General features: G+C 45.3%; 1 pseudogene across 1 annotated transcript; it reads right to left on the reverse strand.

The window, feature by feature from the left end:
- Positions 1 to 6,258: 6,258 nt before the first annotated feature.
- On the reverse strand, positions 6,259 to 6,865 carry LOC309441348 (testis-specific serine/threonine-protein kinase 6-like; annotated as a pseudogene). Its single transcript has one exon. The product of its transcript is annotated as a testis-specific serine/threonine-protein kinase 6-like (transcript).
- Positions 6,866 to 8,144: the final 1,279 nt, after the last annotated feature.

The raw sequence follows: 8,144 nt of genomic DNA on the forward strand, positions 1-8,144 counted from the left end.
TGACCTGCAAAACAAATTATTTTTTTTCTCCCTCGCTTCTTTATAAATAAACTAGAATTATTATTAATTCAAGTTGTTTTTCTAGCATCTTCTTTCCTGTTTCTTTTTTAACCTCAGAACCGTAAGGCCATCAAGTCGCAGCCATGGGTGACAAAAGCACCAGCTTTCTGACCTTGCTGGGGCGTAGTCACTGTTCTGCAAACAGAAGGAGCAAGAGAGCTTTGATGCGGGTGTATCTTCAGCTACAAGAGCTTCCAGAAGATTCTCAAATACCCTGTAACAACAGATAGGCCTAAAAAGAAGTCTGGAAGCCATGACAGCAAGATGCGGTGGAAAGAGAGAAGCAAGAGATGCATTGTCAGTATCTGGGGTTCCTGCAATAACCTGGTCTTAGAAAATGATGTTGAGGAGCACTGACTACATGAGTGGGTCACACTAAAACTCTGCTCATACAGTTCCCAGGAGCAACAGGGAGCATGTTGAATAAATTGTGTGACTGCAGCCAAGGCAGGAACCTTTCCATGGCTGCGGGTGCTGCATGGTCAGCGTCTTACCACACCAACCAAATTTAGCCCATGATGAGTGTCTGCAGCACGGGTTCCACTGATGAAGTTAAATCCGTTTCCAAGCTCATTTGCTTGCTACAGAACATTTTTTCTTCTGTGTGCAAGAGGTGTGTTTGTAGGCTAAGACTCCTGGGGAGGTTTCAGTCCAAAGCAAAATCAGGGTTGAGTTGTTAAAAGAGTTCTCAGCAGTCATAAGTCTGGCAAAAATCCTGTGCATCTCAGCAGGGCTGGGATTTCACCCTCTGGCTTTAGTGGAGTTATGCCAGCAGAGACATTGGTCTAAACTCCCCCTTTTCTTTCAGTTGCTCAGTATTCAGTGCTACTGGAGTCCCAGAGCAGATCTTCCTGCAAGAAACCTGCCAGCAAGAGCTGATATTTAATATTTTATTGTACACAAAGATTAAAAATGTATGGAAGCTCCCAAATGCCGCCTTTAACCAAGCCTTACCAGGTGACTACCATACATCTGACAAGCTCCTGAATTAAGGCACAGTTTCAGTCAGCTGTTTTTTAACGTTGGTTGCACTTCAGCACCTGTTTAACAAGCTGGCAGCCTGTCTGATATTCTGGAAACCCCCAAAAAACAGTGGTTTGGTGCCTTCAGCATTTCTTGAGCAGCTGTTGGGGTCAGGATATCCCCAACGAAAGATGAATGACTCCACACAGGTTTGAGAGGAACTTCAACCCAAAAGCCAGTGGGACAGATGTGGTGGGGAATCTACACTCAGTTGGGTTCAGGGTATTTTCGTGCATCTGGTTCTGCTTCTGGCTCAGAACACAGACCTGTTGTGGGGTAATTTTAGGACAATTTTCTTGCTCAGCTGTGATTCTGGGCTTGGACCAGAGGAATTTGAGTCTAAATTCATCCCATACATATGGAGAGCATAGGAACTAGTGCCTCAGCTTTTCAATTAGTACCCCAAAGGACTCTGCACAACAAGTCTTGGAGATCATGGGGCTTCACAATTGCTGTTTCTTGCGTCTCCAGCAAGCGCTATAGCAAAAACCAGACCGCACAGCCTTGCTCCTTCATCAGACAGGTTTAAGTGCAGATGGGGGAATTAGCACTTTCCCACTGTAGCTCTGCCAGAATAACCCCCACTCCACGAGGACACCAGTCCCAGTCACCTAAACCAGTACAGTAACTCATCTTTTTCATAGGGAAAATAAGTTACCTTCCTATCCACGGTAGCCAGGGGAGGCAACGTTTCAAAAAGGCTTTATAAATGCATTCTCCTGTTACCAGCCCTGCCTCTGCCAGGGGTGATTCCTGCACCCACCACTTGATCCCGTGACACCCTCAGGGTAGCAACACATGCCCCAAGACATGAGGAGGATCTCATAACTCTTTCCACCCCAGGAAGGGTTTTGCTTCTCACCAAGTGCCTGGAGGAGGTAACGCAGACAGACCACATCACTCTGGCTCCGGAGAGGCTGATGGGCTGGAAGCTCAGTGTTGGTCTTGCATCATCTGACCTTCAAAAGGAAAACAGGGGATTTATGTCCAGGAAGGAGGCTTTGAAGATATAATTTGGTTTGGATTTATTTTGTGTAATGAGGATTTGGGTTTCTTCTTTTTTTTTCTGCAGCAGTGTTTGCTTTTTCCTAAAAGTTTGTTAGTGGTCTTAACAATATGGGCTTCTACCTTTCTTAATAAGCAATAGAGTGTGTTAAAGATGGAAAAAACCCTGATCTTCGCACAGGTCTGTTCCATAGGCAGAGAAACCACGTTTTTGTTCGCACTGCCACAGAGCTTGATGAAAATGTCCTGACCCCTACCTTGCCCCAGGTAGCCACCACCTCTCTTCTGGGTCTGACCAGTGCGTTCTTGTTGAGTGAACAGCTTCACTAATGAGTCAGAAACAGCTGCAATACCTGGTGGAGAAAAGGGGGAGTGCAGTGCTGGGATGAGTAACTGCGGGAATGAAAATTATAGCCCTACCCTCTGCGCCAGGCTGACAACGTGGCCATGATGTGGCTTGTACAGGGCAGACGCAGGGCAGGGAGCAAGCGCCTCTCTGCAAAAGAGCATGTAGACACAGTCTCAGTTGTTTAGCTCTGTGTTAACAGTGAAAAAAACAAATCCTAAGCGGACTAAACAAATCTCATCATGGCAAAGGGCTTCATAAATTACTAATTCAGCCTCCTGCAGGCTAATAGGGAATCAAGCTGTTTACCTCAGAGCACGACACATTTTTCTTTCTTGCCGTCTCCCTGTAGCACCTGTAGATGTATTCTGATGTGCAAAGCTGTGTGTCAGTGACTAATGAGTACCTAGCAGATTTCCATAGGCTGCACATTATCACTCCTGTTTACAACATCAGGAAAAGACCTAAGAACCATTCACCTGGGCCAAAAAGGGTCAGCAGATTAAAAAAATGTTCTTTCAAAACAACAAGCCTGGCAGTGCAGCACATTTCAAGTGCCACTAGCAACACAAAGAGGTTTTGTACCACAGCTTTTGCATTTCTACTTCCATTTTATGACCATATATAAAATTGACATTCCCATCTGGATGGGATAACAAAGGAAACTGTTTCTTCTGAAAACCACTGATGCATGGGAAATCACATGAGTGCTCTAAACGGTCCTTTCTGATGACCATCTCTGGAAAGATGCTGCTTAAGACAAACCAAGTTGTTGTTTGGGATGTTTTACAACAGAAAATAATTTTTTTTAAAAAGCCTAACTCATAGCGATAAGGTGTTTGTAGGAGCCATTTTACTCCCGTCTGTACTGCTGCACAGTGTTGTGTTACAGTGTGGGAGGGAATGGAAAAATAAACTGAGTACAGTATAAGCTTCCTAGGGCTTCCCAGCTCTTGGGGGTGCTGATGACTGACACATCATTCAGAAACACAGATTCTGGGATACTCCCAGATCCAGGCAGGGCAGCTCAGAAAAGGACCATCTGTGCTGCAAGTTACTCAGAAATGGATTTTGCCATTTGAATTCAGCTCAGGAGGGAAGCACGGCCGCACTGCTCCAGCATTGCACAAACAGGGACAGAGCTGTCTGGCTCCTTGTGATCCCGCAGAAACTCCAGGCACGAAAACTGTGCAACAGGCTCTCAGGTTTCCAGCCTCAGTCATCAGCTGCAAACCACCCGCTGATCATTCTATCCTGGCATCTTACGCCTACATTAACCTTTAGAGGTCTGATTTAGTTCTCACTGTAGTGCCAGAGGAGTGGGTACCACACAGTCAAAGTGGATTTTGCCCACACTTAAAAAAAAAGAGAAAAAAGACTTATCAGATGTCTCAGTGAATGCAGCTTCACTTTAGGAGAGAGGGGAGCGACTCCTGACCAGCACTGCTTGGGGAAGTGGTTATCCCAAGGCATCAGATGCCTTCACAGCTTTAATTTAATTTTATTTCATATTTGCCGATTGGGTGCATTTCCACTATTATAAAACTTGTACTGCTGTGATATAACTACTGTTTGTGTTCTGCTGGGTCTCCATGGCCAATAAAAGGCTTTAATAATAGTAAAATATTACTGCCTTCATGTTGTGTAGAAAGTCACTTTATCCCTTTCCTGTTTCTTTTGGATATATATACAGGAGAGCTAAAAATTCAGTTCTTGTAAGGACTAATTTTTTTTGTGTTTTTAACCATGAAGATGCTGGTGCTGCCAAATATACTCTTCCTGTTGAGGTTATATTTAAAGCATTTCAAAGAGCCTCCTCTTTACTGCAGGGTGGTATTACATAATACTTGATAAAACATATTTTCTGCAAAAAGAGTAATTAACTATTGGAATTAAGCTTAACAAGCAAACAAATAAAAAAGGTCTTATATAGTTGGAGGACCAAAAGTTGTTCAGTTTGCAGTTGTATTATCTATTGATGCAGTAGTTTCATTAAGTTCTCCAGTCAAGCTAGACAATATGGAAATCTTAGCAGACAAGAAAATTATTTTGTATTACACATATTTCAACTTTCTTTTGTAATTTATAAAGAAATAGAAGAGCATCAGTCCAACTGTTTTATGTAAGTCATCTTTCTGTGGATATTGACCTCCACCTGATACAATCTGAGGGTTGTGCCTGGCACCTTGAACTGCAGGAGAAGCCAATCCTCAAAAATTCCGCCCAGCCATTGCAAGAAAAAAAATACCCTCAGCCTCTGCTCCAAAGGCTGAATATGATAGCAAGAAAAATCTGAATGAGGCTACTTCAGATTTGAAACTTGGTCCTCTTTTTCTCACACATCTTTGAAATGATTAACTGTAGTGTCAATGACAACAGTGGAAAAAAAAAGGATTTTCTAAGTGGCAACCACCTGAATACTCCAGGTGACCTGGCAGAGCCTTTGCTGGCAGGTGACCATGAGCCTCGAGTGTAGTTCTTGCCGTGGTGACTTACTTCATACGATGAAGGCTTTAGCGTAATCAGTCTTAATCTATTGGGCATGTCTGTACCTGGGCTTCAGTGTGAAAGATTAAAGCCAACATGGTTTTCTTATCAAAGTTCTGTCTTCCTCCTTCTGCAGCAGTGTTTTAGGTCCTGCTGGGTTCTCTGATTTTTCCTGTATCAAGATGGAGTTTTTCCAGTAAGCTAGACTAGAGATTTGTTAGGCTACTGTTTCATACACTCTTAAAATATTGTTAGGTAAACTAAAACAAAATCCTAAAAAAACAAATCACTTATCTTGCAATACTGATGAAACAAGTAGTATTTTATACCAGTGTAGTGTCTTGCATTTCATAGAATCCAGCCATATTATCCATGGTATATTAAACTATTGAAATGACTGTAAAGTAATGGATATTATATTTGGTTAACAGATGAGGAGATATTAAGGAAAGTGGGTACAGTCAGTTTGGGAATTGCTAGATTTGGGAGAAAAATCTGTAGTTCCCCAGATGTGTTGCAATGTTTCCCACATTCAAGCTCACTTTTATCTCATGATACAACAAGTTCTTAAAACGTCCAGGTAAGCCAGGTTTTAACCAGACGTTACTTTCAGAAGCTTGGTGGCACCTTTGTGGTTTTGAAAGCCAGCGCTATATTTGTACTATAACGAAACTGCAACGCATACATGCTGTTTAAAGAAAAACCTCTGATGACATTTGCCAGCCTGGCTACCAAGGTGGAATCCTCGCCATTCCAGCACACTGTCCCTGCAGAACCACGGCATCCTCTCTTCCCTGCTCTTTAGTTTTCCAAAGTGTGTCTCTGCCAACATGACTGGATTTCTTTTGCAGCCAGATAAGACTGGCTTTTCCTACAACAGCTAACTCCCCTAGACTTAGGAACCGTGACATTTACATACATTTATTCCAATCAATATTGCCCTATTTCTGAACAGGAATACCAGTAACTCTTGAAGAAAGTTGGGGGGGGAGGGGAATCCCATTGTTGTATTAGCTATTTCAGATTCTCTGTTTAAATTTTTTTATCCTCCACTTCCGCATTCACTGAATTCGGTGGTCACTACCCCAGATAACACTCATCTCAACTTTGCAGCTCTCCTTAATTAGCAGGTAGCAGAGCAACACATAATTAGCAGTAAGTACTGTCTGTTTTCAGTCAAATGATGCACTGGGGGAGGGTGCAGAGAGCTCACGTGGAGCCCATGTCGCACAAGCTGCTCTGTACTGGGGTGATGGTCATGCAGGCTCTTCTCCTGGGAGAGCTCATCAAGGTGCAGGTGACCCAACACACAGAAGCATAAGAACGATGTCAGAGCATCATTTCGATAGCCAGCCTCTGATTTCAGGGGGTTGCTGTGGCATGGAGGTCTCTGCTGTGCAAACCGCTAACGCACAGAACGTGGTGCTCAGGTCTGGGTGGCCGTTGACTTCCTTACTAAACCCAAAGTCACTGAGCTTGGCCTGGCAGCCATCAGCCCTGACCAGCATGTTCTCACACTTGAGGTCCCGGTGCACCAAGTCGTGGTTGTGCAGGTAGGACACGGCCCACACCACCTGTGCAAAGATGTCCCGGGCCCTGGGGACACAGGGCAGCTTCCCCAGCTACTGCACCAGCTTCAGCAGGTCAGTGGCTGCTGCCTCCACCACCACATACAGCTTCCCATTGCAGAGCTCGATGACCTCGAAGATGTGCACGATGTTGGGGTGCCGGATCTTGCGCATGATGGAGAGCTCCCGGGGGCAGAAACTTGTACGTGACAGTTGAGGGGAGCCATCACTGGTCCACCACCTTGATGGCCAAGGGGCCCTTGTACTTGTTGGAGGTGGCCACTTTCACCTTGGAGAAGCTGCCCTCCCCTAATGCGTGACCCAGCCTGTAGCCCAGCTCACGGAGGAGCTTGTCTCCTGCGCTGCTTCTTGGCATGATGTGTGATCCCAACAGGTTTAATCAAAGCTGGAGATTTCCTTCAGGATTTGAAAGGTTTAATATATGGACATCCAAGGGTAGTTCTCTTGCTAAGGTGCAGCAGCTCATGGCAGATGGGGCTCCCAGCTCTCCTGCATCCCACTGTTGCCATGGCAGTGTGGAGGATGCGCACCTTAGTGCTTACTAGGTTCTACAAAGCATTTCCCATGTGAATCAGGCTGCACAGTCACAGGCACAGAACTGTTAAACCATCACGATATGGAAATGAGCAATGGCCACAATTGCATGAAACTCAAAAAGCTGGGAGAGTGATCATTGTCTTTGCACATTGACTGACCCTGTTTAGGGCTTTACCTCTTGGCTCCCAAACACTCCAATAAGCAGCATCTGCAACATGGGAACATCAGGTTAACAGACATCCTTTACCTTTGATAATGGAGCCCTCCTCTCTTTCCACCCCATTACAGTAATTCCTTTAATATTTACCCCACACACAGTGTTTATTCTGTGGTCAGAAAGGAAATTCATCTGCCTTGCCTGTGCCTGCAACCCCCTGGAACTGCCAGCAGCGAATGTAAACTCCAGCCTGACCTCCTGTCTCTATAAAGCCCGTTGCCCTGGATCACGCTTCACTGCTTTAATTTTTTTAGGATTCCACAGATGCCAAAAGCAATCTTAGTTTACATGAAAGGCAGGCAGGTCAAAGACACTGCGCTGAAGCCAGGAGCACTACTTGCATGAGTAGTGCCTGCTCTCAGGGAGAGGATTACTGGTAGAAATAGAGATTAAAAAGACTGAAGCCTTCAGATTATAAATCTCTTTTTTTTGCTGTGTCAAGCCAGGAATATGTAAACTGGTCACTGGAGCTGAAAGACTCCCAGGATGACATTGCCTGGAATCACAGTCCCACCTACATTCCCCCAAGGTTAGACTTGCAGCTTCTGGAGTTCCTGCCATCTTGGAGGATGCCCAAGCCTAATGACAGCCGGGACTGTGTGCTGCCAGAGGCACAGGAGCTGCTGACAACGTCTCTGTGCTCTAATCTGGCACGGGCGGCTGGGCAAAGCTGCACAGCCAGCCTGGGCTCTGGCTCTCGGTGTATTGAGGAGCTGGGCAGTGACAGGGGTGATGAAGCACCCATGGCAGTGACCTTCTCGGGGCTGTCACAACACCCCGCACCAGTACAAAGCGTGCAGTAGCTGGCTGGCACGTGGGTCTTCTGAAGTACATCGAGGTGCAACCTTTGACAAGGTTAGGAACAGGTTTAGGATGATCC

The sequence above is a fragment of the Streptopelia decaocto genome (genome assembly GCF_964273445.1).
Source record: "Streptopelia decaocto genome assembly, chromosome: 6".
Taxonomy (NCBI): Eukaryota; Metazoa; Chordata; class Aves; order Columbiformes; family Columbidae; genus Streptopelia; species Streptopelia decaocto.